Here is a 19,413-nt window from a genome sequence, read left to right on the forward strand (position 1 = left end):
TTGGTTTATAAAGATCATATATGAACTCATCTAAGATACAGGATTTTTAAAAAGGGAGGAAGCCTTAAATTTTCTTTTTGGAGGAAGAGGAAAAGAAAGGGGCAGGAATGTCAAGACAACATAGCAAATGATTTAGAAGCCTTTCTCCCCTAACAAAACCTATCGGTGTAATGAGAGCGCAAAGGGACTTAAAAAAAAAAAAGAAAGAAAAAGAATCTTGTTCAGTTTTGTGAATGCATTTCTTTTATCTGCAAAAGTGGGGAAGTTTGGCTTCTGTTTCCTTTACTTTGATTCCTTCAGTTATTATTGCCTCATTATACAGTCATCTGTACAATGTTTTGGCAGACATTTACTGTTGCATAAATTAAAGTCATGGAATTTCGTTTTGCCTACAGGTCTTTATGAAAATACTAGCAACATTTTTATTTGAATGTCAAAGTTTGTCAACCATTAAACTGATTGATTTTTCATTATACAATTCAATAGAAGAGGCAATCTTCAGTCTGTATGCAACATTACTCTGAGAAAAAGACTAATTGTTGAAAAATCCTTGCTGCTTATACTTTAAAAATGATATTCCTTTCACAGGACAGCCTCATGTTTTAAAGCTATCTTTATACATGAATTGCTTCATTAATATGCTTGGTACAAGAATAGCATGGTAATTCACCTTACTGCAAAGAAAGAGCTTTTCTATTTTGTAGTAGCAACACTAGCCTTTTAATTGAATTTTACTTTAATTTCTCTCAGAAAGAGCCTATTGCTCATGCAATGTTGATTGTGACCCTCAAGAAAATGATCAAGTTAACTGTCTTGGAAAGAGAAGAACATTTTTTTGCAGGACAAACAGGTCTCAGCTGCTGTGTTGTATTTCCTACGCAAATCCTTTAAAATGGATCATGAACATCTTTTGTAGGCACACCTGTCGTGGAAATAGTTTAGGCTAAATTGTAGGTTCATTTACCCTTTGACTATGCCTCTAAAAATGTCAGCAAAGATGTCTATCCGTGACAACTACTGTTGGAGCAGCTGTTGGTTGGTTAGGAATGGGAGAGCAACCTTTATATTGATTTATTTGTTTGGAAAAAACAATGAAAGATGTAAATTTCCACAGTCACATCCTTGCTTCTTTAAGGCAGATGTGTGTTTGTTGTTTGTATGTCATATAATTCCAAAACAATACTAGAATGAAAACTGCCCATTGTTTAAAAACCTCATCACAAATGTCAAAATGACAGAACTGTCCAGCAGTAGGAAACTAAATGAGGTGGTAAAAAACTCCTTCCTCTAAATATTGGAGGTACACAACTTCTAAGAAGACAAAGAAGTGGTCGATGATGAACAAAAAGTACCTCTATTGAAAAGGGAACACTGAAAGAAAAGTTAAGAGTTTAGTTTGTAGAATCAATATCATAAAGTAAGAAATCAGGAAGGGATGAAAGTGAGAACTGATGCTCCTACCTTGCTAGGTTAGTAGCCTTGAACATCTAAAAATGGTGAAGAGAGCTCAGAAAAACATTGAATTACTTGTAGATCTTGAAAAATCTATCAAGCTAATAAACATGGTACACATTCAGATATTGTGGGTTGAAGTTCAATGGAAAACTCTAGAGTTAAGATCATGTCACATGCACTGAAGGGAACTTTCTGAAATGACTGTGACAAAAAGTGGGAAGTCTGGGCTTAAGATGCTCTTGCATGCTTTCAAAGAACACTGGGCTTGCTTACAAATGACAAAGACACAGTTCAGATCATTAAAATAAGATCAACAGTCACACAATTAAGAATATGAAAAGAAGGATTGTGATAAAAATTACTATAATTTCAGTTATCTATCATGTAGAATAAGCCAAATTGCAAAACTGTGAGTGGTATTTATTTTGAGTTATGGCCACCTCTCTGCTTCTCCAGGTTTACTCTGTGAAAAATTACTCCCAAGATCTATAATTAGATGCTAATAAGTATTAATAATGATTTATTTAAGGGACTTCCCTGGAGGTCCAGTGGTTAAGACTTTGCTTTCCAGTGCAGCGGGTGTAGGGTTCGATCCCTAGTTGGAGAGCTAAGATCCCACATGCCTCACAGCCAAAAAACCAAAAAAAACATAAAACAGAAGCAATATTGTAACAAATTCAATAAAAGATTTTATAAATGGTCCAAACCAAAAAAAAGTCTTAAAAAATAGTAATTATTTATTTGAAAAGAAAATATAATTTTAAAGTGTATTAAATGTATTTTAGGATAAAGATAAATACATATTTACCATATAGTAATTTTAAACTCAGTGAAGCAAGTAATGCACCTGTGAAAAATCAGTGGGAGAAGGAGACAGGATGGTGGAGTAGAAGGACTTGCGCTCACCTCCTCTCATGAAAACATCAAAATCACAACTAACTGCTGAACAACCATCAACAAAAGAAGTTTGGAACCTACCAAAAAAAGATATCTACATCAAAAGGCAAAGAAAAAGCCACAACAAGATGACAGGAGAGACACTTTCATGATAAAATCAAATCCTATACCCACTGGGTGGGAGACCCCCAAACTGGAAAATAAATATATCGCAGAGGTTTTCCCACAGAAGTGAGAGTGCTGAGTCCCACATCAGACTCCCCAGCCTGATGGTCTGGCATTGGGAGGAGCATCAGAGCTTTTGGCTTTGAAGATCAGTGGGACTTGAGTGCAGAAGCTCCACAGGACTGCTGGAAACAGAGACTCCACTCTTGGAGGGTGCATACCAGGTTTCATGTGCACTGGGACCCAGGGCAAAGCAGAGGCTTCATAGGATCCTGGACCAGACCTACCTGCAGATCTTGGAGGGTCTCCTGGGGAAACGGGAATCAGATACGGCTCACTATGGGGGCAAAGACATGGGTGGCAAAGACCCCAGGGAATATTCGTTGGTGCAAACTCTCCCAGAGGTTGCCATTTTGGCACCAAGACTTGGCCCCACACAACAGCCTGCAGACTCCACTGCTGTGATGCCTCAGAATTGAAAAAGGAGAAGTAACAACTGACACTGCAGAAATACAAAGGATCATGAGAGATTACTACAAGCAACTATATGCCAATAAAGTGGATGACCTAGAAGAAATGGACAAATTCTTAGAAAGGTACAATGTTCCAAGAATGAACCAGGAAGAAACAGAAAATATGAACAGACCAATCACAAGTATTGAAATTGAAATTTAAAAACTTCCAACAAACAAAAGTTCAGGACCAGATGACTTCACAGGTGAATTCTATCAAACATTTAGAGAAGAGTTAACACCTATCTTTCTCAAACTATTCCAAAAAATTGCAGAGGAAGGAACACTCCCAAACTCATTCTATGAGGCCACCATCACCCTGATACCAAAACCAGATGAAGATACCACAAAAAAAGAAAATCACAGGCCAATACCACTGATGAACAGAGATGCAAGAATCCTCAACAAAATACTAGCAAACTGAATCCAACAATACATTAAAAGGATCATACACCATGATCAAGTGGGATTTATCCCAGGGATGCAAGGACTCTTCAATATACACAAACCGATCAACGTGATACACCACATTAAAAAACTGAAGAATAAAAATCATATGATTATCTCATTAGATGCAGAAAAAGCTTTTGATAAAATTCAACACCCATTTATGATAAAAACTCTCCAGAAAGTGGGCATAGAGGGAACATACCTCAACATAATAAAGACCATATATGACAAACCCACAGCTAACATCATACTCAAGGGTGAAAACCTGAAAGCATTTAATCTAAGATCAGGAACAAGACAAGGATGTCCACTCTCATCACTTTTATTCAACATCATTTTGGAAGTCCTAGCCATAGCAATCAGAGAAGAAAAAGAAATAAAAAGAATCCAAATTGGAAAAGAAGAAACAAAACCATCACTGCTTGCAGATGACATGATACTATACATAGAAACTCCTAAAGGTGCTATTGTAACACTACTAGAGCTCATCAATGAATTCAGTAAAGTTGCAGGATACAAAATTAATACAGAGACATCTCCTGCATTGCTATACATTAACAATGAGAGATCAGAAAGAGAAATTAAGGAAACAATCCCATCCACCATCTCATCAAAAATAATAAAAGACCTAGGAAAAAACCTACCTGAGGAGGCAAAAGACCTGTACTCTGAAAACTATAAGATGCTGATGAAAGAAATTGAAGGTGACACGAACAGATAGAATGATATACCATGTTCTTGGATTGGAAGAATCAATATTGTCAAAATGAATATACTACCCAAGGCAATCTATAGATTCAGTGCAATCCCTATCAAATTACCAATGGCATTTTTCACAGAACTAGAACAAAAAATTTTAAACTTTGTATGGAAACACAAAAGACCCCAAATAGCCAAAGCAATCCTGAGAAAGAAAAATGGTGCTGGAGGAAGCAGGCTCCCTGTCTTCAGACTATATTACAAAGCTACAGTAATCAAAATAGTATATTACTGGCACAAAAACAGAAATTTAGATTAATGGAACAGGATACAATGTCCAGAAATAAATTCACAAACCTATGGTCAATTAATCTATGACAAAGGAGGCAAGAATATACAATGTAGGAAAGACAGTCTCTTCAATAAATGGTGATGGGAAAACAGGACAGCTACATGTAAAAGAATGAAATTAGAACATTCTCTAACACCATACACAAAAATAAATGCAAAATGGATTAAAGACCTAAATGTAAGGCCAGATACTGTAAAACTCTTAGAGGAAAACATAGGCAGACCACTCTGATATATATCGCAGCAATATCTTTTTGGATTCACCTCCTAGAGTAATGAAAATAAAAACAAAAATAAATAAATGGGAGCTAATTAAACTTAAAAGCTTTTGCACAGCAAAGAAAACCATAAACAAAATGAAAAGACAACCCACAGAATGGGAGAAAATATTTGCCAATGAAGCGACCAACAAGGGATTAATCTCCAAAATATAAAAACAGCTTACATAGCTCAATAAAAAAAACAAAAAAACCCATCAAAAAATGAGCAGAAGATCTAAATATACATTTCTCCAAAGAAGACATGTAGATGGCCAACAGGCACATGAAAAGATGATCAATGTCGCTAATTATTAAAGAAATGCAAATCAAAACTACAATGAGGTGTTACCTCACAACGGTCAGAATAGTCATCATCAAAAAGTCTACAAACAATATATGCTGGAGAGGGTGTTGAGAAAAGGGTACCCTCCTACATTGTTGGTGGGAATGGAAATTGATTCAGCCACTATGGAGAACAGTATGGAGGTTCCTTAAAAAAACTAAAAATACAACTACCATATGATCCAGCAATCCCACTCCTAGAAATATATCTGGAGAAAACCATAATTTGAAAGGATGCATGCACCCTAGGGTTCATTTCAGCACTATTTACAATAGCCAAGACATGGAAGCAACCTAAATGTCAAACGACAGAGGAATTGATAAAGAAGATGTGGTACATGTATACAATGGAATATTACTCAGCCATAAAAAAGAATGAAATAATGCCATTTTCAGCAATATGGATGGACCTAGAGATTAACATACTAAGTGAAGTAAGTCAGACAGAGAAAGAGAAACAGCGTATGATATCCCTTATATGTGGAATCTAAAAACATGATAAAGATGAACTTATTTATAAAATAGAAACAGCCTCACAGACTTAGAGAAGGAACTTATGGTTACCAGAGGGAAAGGGTGGGGAGGAGGGATAGATTGGAAGTTTGGAATTGACATGTATGCACTACTATATTTAAAATAGATAACCAACAAGGACCTACTGTATAGCACAGGGAACACTGCTCAATATTCAGTAATAACCTAAATGGGAAAAGAATTTGAAAAAGAATAGATACATGTATATGTATAACTGAATCACTTTCCTATACACCTGAAACTAACACAACATTGTTAATCAACTATGCTCCAATATAAAATAAAAATTTTTTAAAGACAAATATATTTATCTCTTATATGTGGAATCTAAAAAAAATGATACCAATGAATTTATTTACAAAACAGAAAGACACTCACAGACCTCAAAAACAAACTTATGGTTACCAAAAGGGAAATATGGAGGGGGGAGGATAAATTAGGGGTTTGGGATTAACATATAAACACTGCTATATATAAAATGGATAATCAACAAGGACCTACTGTATAGCACAGGGAACTCTACTCAATATGCTGTAATAACCTACATGGGAAAAGAGTCTGAAAAAGAATGGATATATGTATATATATATAACTGAATCACTTTGCTATACACCTGAAACTAACACAACATTGTAAATCAACTATACACCAATATAAAATAAAAAGTATATTCAGAAAAAAAGAATCAGTGGGACAAACAGGTCCCTTCTCCATTAAAGAAAAGACTATGAGAGCAACATAACAAATTACACAAAAGAGAGTATGATATCCAGGCAGTGATGTATCAAACATGGACATAAACTACTATAAGTATGGATGACTGAATTTCCAAGTTCCTTTTTTGGGTAATATTCAGATTTATGGCATTCTGAATCATTTCCTATTAAGATAAGAAGAAACTTGTATTTTTCAGAAAGGCAAATTATTAAGTACTTATCCAAAAATATAAAAGATATTCAAAGTAATGTCTGTAAAAATAACAAACAAAATGCATACTAGAATATTATTTACATTATCTACAAAGCTCAAACTAATTTGAAAAATTCATAGAAAAGTAGACATTTCAGACTTTTCCTAATAGAAAAGCTGTTCACAACAAAAATGGAATTGATTTGTTTCTACCCCAAATCTACCTCCTACCCTTCCAGCCTCACCAATAAGCAGCTTGCTACATTGAAATTTCCATTACATTTTATGATTAAATATCATTACATTGTAAGATTATCACTAAATTTGCAGGAGAACACAGAAAGAAAGGTATAACATAAAATTTCTTCTTTAAAATATATCTGATAAAATCCAACAAAACTGCTTTGGGGGGCTTCCCTGGTGGCGCAGTGGTTGAGAGTCCGCCTGCCGATGCAGGGGACACGGGTTCGTGCCCCGGTCCGGGAGGATCCCACATGCCGCGGAGCGGCTGGGCCCGTGAGCCATGGCCCCTGAGCCTGCGCATCTGGAGCCTGTGCTCCACAGTGGAAGAGGCCACAACAGTGAGAGGCCGGCGTAACGAAAAAAACAAAACAAAACAAAAACTGCTTTGGGAAAAATCTACATACAGACATGTTGCACTCAGGTAAGAAGCAGTTTTGACATATATGGGAAATAAAATATATTACATTTTTAGCTGAAATAGGATACTGATTTTGAGACCTAGTCAATTGACCTAAGATCTATGTTTTCATGAGCTCTGATTACTAAAGATAATTATATTCTGATATGCAAGGAGTTGTTTTATAGAGGTGGCATCCTGGAAGCCCATGAACTACCTCCAGCCCAGAGATGGGTTGTGTTTGACCCAGACAGTGTTTTGTTTTTTTAAACTGAATTAGTTGTCAACAGTTAATCAGGAGATTTTGTATTAAAATTTAGATTTCTAACTACTCTTGCAAATTCAGAGGATTTATCAACTGTTACTCTGCCTCCTTGCATGGGAAAAACTATATTGCCACAAGTGGCAGTCGTTGAATAGGTGATATTTAATTTAGACAGAGTCTGTGCTCTCCAATTGTCCGTAGTCCACACCAGACCCTTTTTATTCATTTAGGTCATCAGTTTTGTGACCTCTGTTTAAGAGAACCAGTTCTGGTTTGTTTGTAACTTTACTGTATCTCACTGCCATAAAGATTACAGTTGCTTTGAGTTAAATGCGTTTTGATGTTTGAGTAACTCATTTTATTTTGCCAATACAATAAGTGGCGGCACATTATAACTCTGTGGGAGTGGCAATGGCAAGCTGGACATAAATTATGCACCCTAGCCATTTCCACACATTATCATGTGATAATAAATTGTCTCTTTCTTTTGTGTAACACAACAATGCTATGAAATAGGCACTTGTTCCTATTTTCTAGTTGAAGAAACTGAGGCCACAGGTCAATTACCTAACTTGCTAGTACATGGTGGATCTAGGATTCTAAGCCAGATCTGTCTGACTCCATGGTCCCCTGTGCTTAATCAATACATTATTATAAAGTAGCCTACTGGGTTGGAGGGCACTATCCAGTAGAGTCAATTTCACTTTTTCCTATTCTTTGGCAACATGAGACTCCTAAAGTGGGAGGGGACTGTTATGTGGAATATAGACACATGACTATTATGTCCTGCAAAATACAAATCCATCAAGAAAAGTTTTGGAATTTAGTTAAAGGAATATTAGCAGAACCTGACTAGGCTCAAAATAAACAGGAAGCTGCTAATAATAAACTTTCCTTGGAAGCAGTCAATGTATTTCTTGATAATTTTTTGTCATAGTAAAAGTATTTTAATTATGATCTCATATTCATAAAAGTATAAATATTTATAAGATTTTTTGTCAGACCAGAAAAGGATCATTCCCACTTTCCTTTTCTCACACATGCAAGACTCCATAACTCCTTTAAAGTCTTCATAGGAAAAAAGGCTTTTTATCTCAATTCAAATTAACAATATTAATATAATTGTACTGGGAATTTAGATGGAAGGTAGATATTGGGATGGTACAAGTGAGCTTATAGCCTCATCTAGAATAAGAGAAAGTCAACAAAACGAAACACAATGTAGAGGTTAAAGCATATAATTTAAACCCATGGAGGTAAATTCTAAAGAACTAAAAACCAAAATGGTTAAAAGTATTGTGGCATCTGGGGAGCAAGAGTAGAAGTGGGAGGGGCCTATCTGGAAGCTCTTAATTTTCATTATAGCCTTTCCTATTTGGTTGTTTTTCTTTCTTTCTTTCTTTCTTTTTTTTTTTTTTTTTTTTTTTTTGCAGTACGCGGACCTCTTACTGTTGTGGCCTCTCCCGTTGCGGAGCACAGGCTCCAGACGCGCAGGCTCAGCGGCCATGGCTCACGGTCCCAGCTGCTCCGCGGCATGTGGGATCCTCCCAGACCGGGGCACGAACCCGTGTCCCCTGCATCGGCAGGCGGACTCTCAACCACTGAGCCACCAGGGAAGCCCCTATCTGGTTATTTAACTTTGTGCTTGTGTTACTTATTAAAAATACTATAATGTTCTCAGATGCAGAGTCAGAAATGACACTTCATCTTAGCTATTTCGAGAGAGATGAATAACCTTCAAAAATCGGCGTACAGGGCTTCCCTGGTGGCGCAGTGGTTGAGAGTCCGCCTAAAACTGGGAAAGTCTAAGAAGAATACATAGGGGAAAATATTCATGGCATTGGATATGACAATGAGTTTCTTGACTATGAAACCAAAAGCATGGGCAGAAAGAAAAAAGTAAATTTGACTTCATCAATATGGAACCAAAAAATAGAAGAAAATGTTTGCAAATCATACACCTGATAAGGGATTAATACCCAGAACATAAAAACAAAAATCTTACACCTCAGCAACAACAAACAAGCAATTGAACTTAAAAATGGACAAAAGGCTTGAATAGACATATCTCCAAAGTACGCAAATGGCCAATAAGCACATGAAGAAATGCAAATCGAAACCACAGAGAGATAACACTTCAAATCTGCAAAGGACAGACCGTTTACATCCTACCCCCACCTCCACCCCCCGCAAATTCATATGTTGAAATGTTAACTGCCAATGTGATGGTATTTGGAGGTGAGTCCTTTGGGAGGTGATTAGGTCATGAAGTGGAACACTCATAAATGGGATTAGTGTCCTTATATAAAAGGCCTGCCTCTCTTTTAAAAGAGTTCTCTCACCTTTCCAACCAACTGAGGTTACAGTGAAAAGACAGCCATCTATGAACGAGGAAGTGGGCTCTCACCAGACACTGAACGTGTAGGCGCCTTGATCTAGGACTTTCAACCCTTAGAACTATGAGAAATAAATTTCTGTTGTTATAAGCCACACAATTTATAGTACTTTTTTTTCAGCTTTATTGAGACATACTTGACATATAACATTAAATTTAAGGTGTACAATGGGATGATGTAATACAAGCATATCTTGTGAAATGATTACCACAGTAGGGTTAGTTAACACTTTCATCACTTCATATAATTACCATTTTATTTTTTGTGGTGAGAACATTTAAGGTCTACTCTCTTAGCACATTTCCAGTATATGATACAATCTCCTTAACTATAGTCACCATGCTGTACATCTGCAAAATTAATTATCTTATAACTGCAAGTTTGTATCCTTTGAATAACATCTCCCCATTTAAGTTTTTGAGGAGCTTCCACACTGTTTTCCATAGTGACCGCAGCAATTTACATTCCCCCCAAAAGTGCACAAGAATTCCTTTTTCTTCACACCCTGGCTAATACTTGTTATCTCTTTTTTTTTTTTTTTTGCGGTACGCGGGCCTCTCACTGTTGTGCCCTCTCCCGTTGCAGGGCACAGGCTCTGGATGCGCAGGCTCAGCGGCCATGGCTCACGGACCCAGCCGCTCCGTGGCATGTGGAATCTTCCCGGACCGGGGCACGAACCCGTGTCCCCTGCATCAGCAGGTGGACTCTCAACCACTGTGCCACCAGGGAAGCCCCTTGTTATCTCTTTTTTATGATAGCCATTCTGACAGGTGTGAGGTGATATCTCATCGTGTTTTTTAAAATTATTTTTTATTAGAGTATAGTTGATTTACAATGTTCTGTTAGCTTCTGCTGTACAGAAAAGTGAATCAGTTATACATATACATACATTCACTCTTTTTTTAGATTCTATGCTCATATAGGTTATTACAGTGTATTGAGTAGGGTTCTCTGTGCTATACAGTAGATTCTTATTAGTTATCTATTTTATGTATAGTAGTGTGTATATGTCAATCTCAATCTCCCAATTTATCCCTCACACCACCCTTTCCTCCTTGATAACCATAAGTTTGTTTTCTACATCTGTGACTCTGTTTATGTTTTGTAAATATGTTCATTTGTACCATATTTTAGATTCCACATATAAGCAATATCACATGATATTTGTCTCATTGTGTTTTCCTTGTTTTTAATAGATCTTTATTGGAGTATAATTGCTTCACAACACTGTGTTATTTTCTGTTGTACAACAAAGTGAATCAGCCATATGCATACATACATCCCCATATCCCCTCCCTCTGGAGCCTCCCTCCCGCCCTCCCTATACCACCCCTCTAGGTGGTCACAAAGCACCGGGCTGAGCTCCTTGTGCTATGCTGCTGCTTCCCACTAGCTAACTATTTTACATTTGGTAGTGTATATATGTTGATGCTATTCTCACTCCACCCCAGCTTCCCCCTCCCCCACCGTGTCCTCAAGTCCATTCTCTATGTCTGCATTGTTATTCCTGCCCTGCCACTAGGTTCATCAGTGCCATAACAAATACCATATGCTAACACATATATGTGGAATCTAAAGAAAAAAAATGGAGAAAAGTCAGTCTCTCCAATAAGTGGTGCTGGGAAAACTGGACAGCTACATGTAAAAGAATGAAATTAGAATACTCCTTAACACCATACACAAAAATAAACTCAAAATGGATTAAAGACCTAAATGTAAGACTGGACACTATAAAACTCTTAGAGGAAAACATAGGAAGAACACTCGTTGACATGAATCACAGCAAGATCTTTTTTGACCCACCTCCTAGAGTAATAGAAGTAAAAACAAAAATAAACAAATGGGACCTAATGAAACGTAAAAGCTTTTGCACAGCAAAGGAAACTATAATCAAGACAAAAAGACAACCCTCAGAATGGGAGCAAACATTTGCAGACAAATCAATGGACAAAGTATCCAAAACATACAAACAGCTCATGCAGCTCAATATTAAAAAAAAAAACCCAATCAAAAAATGGACAGAAGACCTAAATAGACATTTCTCCAAAGAAGACATACAGTTGGCCAAGAGGCACATAAAAAGCTGCTCAGCATCACTAATTATTAGGGAAATGCAAATCAAAACTACGAGGTATCACCTCACACTGGTTAGAATGGGCATCATCAGAAAATCTACAAACAACAAATGCTGGAGAGGGTGTGGAGAAAAGGGAACCCTCTTGTACTGTTGGTGGAAATGTAAATTGATACAGCCACTATGGAGAACAGTATGGAAGTTCCTTAAAAAACGAAAAATAGAATTACCATATGACCCAGCAATCCCACTATTGGGCATATACCCAGAGAAAATCATAATTCAAAAAGACACATGCACCCCAATGTTCATTGCAGCACTATTTACAATAGCCAGGTCATGGAATGAACCTAAATGCCCATTGACAGACAAGTGGATAAAGAAGATGTGGTACATATATACAATGGAATATTACTCAGCCATAAAAAGGAATGAAATTGGGTCATTTGTAGAGACGTGGATGGACCTAGAAACTGTCATACATTATGAAGTAAGTCAGAAAGAGAAAAACAAATATCATATATTAACACATATATGTGGAATCTAGAAAAATGGTAAAGATTAACTGGTTTGCAAGGCAGAAATAGAGACACAGATGTAGAGAACAAGCATATGGACACCAAGCGGGGAAAGTAGGAGGGATGTTGGTGGGATGAATTGGGAGATTGGGATTGACATATATATACTAATATGCATAAAATAGATAACTAATAAGAACCTGCTGTATAAAAATAAATAAATAAATAAAAATTTAAAAGCATGGTATTCATTGTTGTTTTGATTTGCATTTCCCTGATGATTAGTGATCTTGAGCACCTTTTCATGTACTTCTTGGCCATTTAGATGTCTTCTTTGGAAAAATGACCATTCAGGTCCTTCGCTCATTTTTAAATCAGATTGTATCTTTGCTATTGAGTTGTATGAGTTCCCTTTATAGTTTGGATATTAAGCTCTTATCAGATGGATGGTTTGAAAATATTTTCTCCCATTCAACTGTTTGCCTTTTCATTTTGTTAATTGTTTCTTTTTCTGGGAAGAGCTTTTTAGTATGATGTAGTCCCACCTGTTTATTCTTGCATTTGTTGCTGGTGTTTTTGGTGAATAGCCAAAAAATCATTGCCAAGACCAATGTCAAAGCGTCTGTTTTCTTCTAGAAATTTTATGGTTTCAGGTCTCATGTTTACATCTTTATTGCATTTTGAGTTAACTTTTATGAGTGGTATAAAATAGAATTTCAGTTTCATTATTTTACATGTGATTATCTAGTTTTCTTTTTGAAGAGTCTTTTTCTTTTGAAGAGAATATCTTTTCCCCATTGAGTATTCTTGCCTTTTTTTGCCAATATTAGATGATTGTATATGCGAGGATTTATTTCTGGGCACCCCATTATGTTCCATTAGTCTATGTGTCTGTTTTTATGCCAGCATCATACTGTTTTCATTGCTATAGCTTTCTAATATGGTTTGCAATCAGGAGGTGTGATGCCTCCAGCTTTGTTCTTCTTCTTCAAGATTGCATTGATTATCTGGGATCATTTGTGATTCCATACATATTTTAGGATTTTTTCTATTTCTGTGAAAAATGCCTTTGGAATTTGGATAGGTATTACATTGATGGCTCTGGGTAGTATAGATATTTTAACAACATTAACTGTTCTGACTCACGAACATGGGATAATTTTCTATTTATTTTTGTCTTCTTCAATTTCTCTCATCAAAATATTATACTTTTCGCTGTGCATATCTTTCACTTTCTTGGTTAAATTTATTCCTAAGTATTTTATTGGTTTTGATGCTATTATAAATGGGATTGTTCTTTTTATTTCTTTTTCAGACGTTTTGTTGTTAGTGTATAGAACTGCAACTGATTTCTGTATGTTAATTTTGAGTTCAGCAGTTTGAATTTGTTGATTAGTTCTAACAGTTTTTTTTAGTGGAGCTTTATATATATTCATCTTCAAACAGAGCAATTTTACTTCTTACTTTCCAACTTTGACATCTTTTCTTTCTTTTTCATGCCTAATTTCTCTGACTAGGACTTCCAGTACTATGTTGGATAGGAGTGGTTAAAATGGGCACCCTTATCTTATTCCCAATTTTAGAAGAAAAATTTTCAACATATCACTGTGGAGTATGTTAGCTATAGACTTGTTATATATAGCCTTTATAATTTTAAGGTACTTTCTCTCTATACCCACTTTGTTGAGAGTTTTTATCGTGAAAGAATGTTGTATTTTGCCAATTTCTCTTTCTGCATCTACTGAAATGATCATATGATTTTAATCTTTCATTATATTAATGTGGTGTATCACATTTATTGATTTGCATATGTTGAAGCATCCTTGCATACCAAGGATAAATCTCAGTAACCATTGTGTATAATCACTTTAATGTGATTTGATTGGTTTGCTAATATTTGGTTGAAAATTCTTGCTTCTATATTCATCAAGGATGTAGTGTCCTTATCTGACTTCGGTATCATGGTAATGCTGGCCTTAAAAATGAATTTAGGAGTGTTCTCTCATCTTTGATATTTTGGAAGAGTTTAAGAGGAATTTGCACTAATTATTATTTAAATGTTTGGTAGAATTTACCAGTGAAACCATCTGGTCTTGGGCTTTACTTTGTTGGGTGGTTTTTGATTATTGATTCAATTTCCTTGCTCATTATTGGTCTGTTCAGATTTGCTGTTTCTTTAGGATTCAGTTTGGTAGATTATATGTTTCTAGAATTTATCCATTTTTTCTAAGTTATCCAATTTATTGTCATATAATTGTTTATAGTAGTCTCTTATAATCCTTTTTATTTCTGTGCTATCTGTTGTAATGTCTCCTCATTCATTTCTGATTTTATTTATTTGAGTGTTCTGTCTTTTTTTCCCTTAGTCTAGCTAAAAGGTTTTACAATGTTGTTTATCTTTAGGAAAAAAAAAACAGCTCTTAGTTTCACTGATCTTCTCTACAGTTTTCCTAGCCTCTATTTCATTTATTTATGCTTTGATATTTATTGTTTCCTTTTTTCTGCTAACTTTGGGTTTTATTTGTCCTTTTTCTAGTTCCTTGAGTGGTAGAGTTAGGTTGTTTATTTGAGAGCTTTCCTTTTCCTTAATGTGGGTATTTCTTGCTATAAACTTCCCTCCGAGAACTGTTTTTGTTGTATCCCATAAGTTTTGGTATGTTGTGTTGCCATTTGCATTTGTTTCAAGATGTTTTTCAATTTCCCTTTTGATTTCTCCTTTGGCACATTAGTTGTTCAAGATTGTGTTGTTTAATTTTCATATATTTGTGAATTTTCCAGTTTTTCTCCTATTATCAATTTCTAGTTTCATACTATTGTGTTCAGAAAGGTTTTTGGTATGATTTCAATCTTCCTAAATTTGTTAAGACTTGTTTTGTTACCTAATATATGATATATCTTGGAGAATGTTCCATGTGTACTTGAGAAGAATGTGTGTTCGGATGCTGGTGCATGGAAAGTTCTGTGTATGTCTGTTAAGTCCATTTGGTCTAAGTATAGCTCAACTCCAGATATTCCTAATTGATTTTCTGTCTTGATGATCTATCCATTTTTGAAAGTGAGGTATTGAAGTGCCCTACTATTACTGTATTGTTGTCTATTTCTCCCTTTACTGTATTGTTGTCTATTTCTCCCTTTATATTTCTTAGTATTTCCTTAATATGTTTAGGTGCTGTTTTTGTGGGTGTATATATATTTACAATTGTTCTATCCTCTTAATGAATTGATTCTTTAATCATTATATAATGACCTTCTTTGCCACTTGTTACAGTTTTTGAGGTAAATCTATTGTGTCTTATGTACATATTGTTACCCTTTCTTTCTTTTGGTTTCCACTGCATGATATATATATTTCTATCCCTTCACTTTGAGCCTATGTGTATCCTTAAAGCTGAAGTGAGCCTCTTATAGGCAGCATATAGTTGGGTCTTGTTTTTATATCCACTCAGCCACTCAATGCATTTTAATTGGAAGATTGAATCCATTTACATTTACAGTAGTTATTGATAGGTGGGAAGTTACTAATGCCATTTTATTCATTGTTTTCTGACTGTTTTGTTGTTCCCTTATTCTCTTCTTCCTCTCTTGCTGCCTTTTTTTTAAAATAAATTTATTTATTTATTTATTTATTTTTGGCTGCTTTGGTTCTTCATTGCCGTGTGTGGCTTTCTCTAGTTGCGGTGAGTGAGGGCTACTCTTCGTTGGGGTGCTTGGGCTCCTCATTGCGGTGGCTTCTCTTGTTGCAGAGCTTGGGCTTTCGGAGTGCAGGCTTCAGTAGTTGTGGTCTATGGGCTCTAGAGTGCAGGCTCAGTAGTTGTGGCGCAAGGGCTTAGTTGCTCCACAGCATGTGGGATCTTCCCGGACCAGGGCTTGAACCTGTGTCCCCTGCATTGGCAGGAGGATTCTTAACCACTACGCCACTAGGGAAGCCCTCTTGATGTCTTCTTTTGTGAATGTGTTTTTCATAATGGTATGCTTTGATTCCCTTCTCTTTATCTTTTGTGTATCTACTGTAGGTGTTTGCTTTGTGGTTACCATAAGGCTCGTGTAAAGCATCTTTTAGATATAACAGTCTAATTTTTCCTGATAACAACTTAATTTTGGGAATTCCCTGGTGGCCCCATGGTTAGGACTCCATGCTTCCACTGTAGGGGACCTGGGTTCAGTCTCTGGTTGGGGGACTAATATCCTGTAAGTTGCATGTTGCGGCCAAGAAAAAATAATTTCAGTTGCATACAAAAACTCTACCCTTCTCCCCCCTTTTATGTTTTTGATGTTACAGTCTATACTTTTTGTATATTGTATCCATTAACTAATTATTGTAGCTATAGCTATTTTTATTTTATTTTATTTTATTTTTTTGTGGTACGCTGGCCTCTCACTGTTGTGGCCTCTCCCGTTGCGGAGTACAGGCTCCGGACGCACAGGCTCGGCGGCCATAGCTCACAGGCCCAGCCGCTCCGCGGCATGTGGGATCTTCCCAGACCGGGGCACGAACCCGTGTCCCCTGCATCAGCAGGTGGACTCTCAACCACTGCGCCACCAGGGAAGCCCTATAGCTATTTTTAAATACTTCATGTCTTTGGAGTCAGTTACTGGAAATTTATTGTGTTTCTTTGGTGGTGTCATATTTTCTTGATTTTTCATGTTCTTTGAAGTCTTACCTTGCTATCTTCTCATTTGAAGCCTTTAGTGACTGACTTCAAGAGAGACATACTTTTCATCAGTCCTGCTAGGGATTCTCAGGCTTTCTCAGACCTTCTCTGGATAGGCTTTCTCCACACTCTTTGCTCCCCCTTGTGGCAGAATTCTTAAGCTGTGTGCCTTCTCTTGATCTTGCAAAGCCAGGCCTAGCACTTACAGCCTCTCTTTTGCTCTCCCAAGGTTGGTGTTAAATGCTCAAGTTTGTGACCTCTATCTGTCCCCCAGATTCTGGACTGCTCTCTGAATGTGCAGTATTTGCCATCTATAACAGCTCACTCTTATTTCCATCAAGAGTGCACACAGGGGTCTGGCCATGGGTTGCAGGGTGTGTGAGAGTGAGGCTCACAGGGTCTTGGGATTGCCTGTAGACCAGTTGGGGGGATTTGCAGGTGATGTATCCCCAGTGGCTCTTGGGAAGCTCCCAGTGGAGTCTGTGATGTGGTTAGTAGGATCTGTATCCCTTTGATATGTTTCATTCAGAGCCCTGGCTTCTATTCTCCCAGCTTTTCACTGCCCCCAAGTCATGCAGCTCATGACTCAGTACTCTGGAAGGGTAAGAGAGAGATGAGCCTCTTTGGCAACAGCCCACACAGCTGGAGTAGCCAGGTGCTCATTCCCATGCTCCTACTTACTCCTGTGGGAGAAATTACAAGCCAAGAAGGGCTCTCTTTAAGTGAGCTGTGCCACTTTGGGGAAGAGGTGAGGCAAGTAAAGTCATAATATTCCTTTTACCCTCTCCAATGTGTCAAAGTATCAAATCTTGGATTTGTTTTTACTCCTGTGGTGTGCTAGAACTTCTCCACTGGACTCTTAGATTTTCACAAAGACTCTCTCATCTGTGGGTTATTGTCTAAATCAGTGTTCTCCAGAGGCTCCTAGACCATGGCTAAGAGGGGCTGGAGCTGGTTCGTGGACCACTTTAGGTCCACAACTGGCACCAAGGTCTGCATACCTATTACCTAATTCACGGGTAAGCAGGAATCCTTTCAGCCTCCTTGTGTATGGTACTAGATCCCACAGCTCCCTCAAAGGCACTTTTGTTCATGGGTGGATGCCAAGTTTTGTTGTTGAGGGGGAATACTTGCAAGGGACATCTTGTCCAGCCATCTTGCCTATGTCACACCTATGGTATTTGGTTATAGCAGCCTGACTGGACTAAGACAATACCCATTTGGATAGGTATTATTCAAGAAAAAAGGAAAATAACCAGTGTTGGTGAAGATGTGGAGAAATTAGAGCCCTTGTGCATTGCTGTTGAAAACGTAAAATTGTACAGCCACTGTGATAAACAGTTTTGTGTCTTCCAAAAAAGGTAAACATAGAACTACCATATGACCCATCAATTCCACTTCTAGGTATAAATCCAAAGAATTGAAAGCAGAGACTCAGACACATGTACACCCATGTTCCTAGCAGCATTGTTCACAATAGACAAAAGGCTGAAACAACAAAATGTCCATCAACAGATGAATGGATAAATAAAATGTGGTTTATATATATATATATATATATATATATATATAAATGAAATATTATTCAGCGTTAAAATGGAAAGATGTTCTCACATATGGTGCAACATGGATGAACCTTGAAAACATTATGCTAAGTGAAACAAGCCAGACACAAAAAGACAATTATTTTATGATTCCACTTATAGGAGTTACATAGAATGGGCAAATTCATAGAGACATAAAGTAGAAGAGAGGTTATCAGAGGATGGGGGAAAGGAAGTGAGGACTTATTGTTTAATGGGTACAGAGTTTCAATAAGAGCTGATGAAAAAGTTCTGGAAATGGATAGTAGTGAAGGTTTTATAATATCGTGAATGTACTTAGTGCCACTGAATTATACACTAAAAATGGTTAAAATGGTATATATTGTATATATTTTTACCACGGTAAAAAAGAAAATTATAAAAAGAGAAAAGAAATTATTTTTAAAATTATGTTTCTTCTTTTCTCTTTAGCAATCGTTGATCTTTGGCCTTGATGCTATGTGGTACAAAAGCTAAAATATTTAAAATGCTGATTCTGGGAATTCCCTGGTGGTCCAGTCGTTAGGACTTCGTGCTTCCACTGCAGGGGCATGGGTTCGACCCCTGATCGGGAAACTAAGATCCTGCATGCTTCACGGTATGGCAAAAAAATAACAATAATAATAAAATGCTGATTCCTAAGTGAATCTATTTCATTGTACCTTGGAACCTGTGGATATAGTTACACTGCTGAGCTGAAAATGGAAGTAT

This window comes from Stenella coeruleoalba, assembly GCF_951394435.1.
Source record: "Stenella coeruleoalba genome assembly, chromosome: X".
Lineage (NCBI taxonomy): Eukaryota > Metazoa > Chordata > Mammalia > Artiodactyla > Delphinidae > Stenella > Stenella coeruleoalba.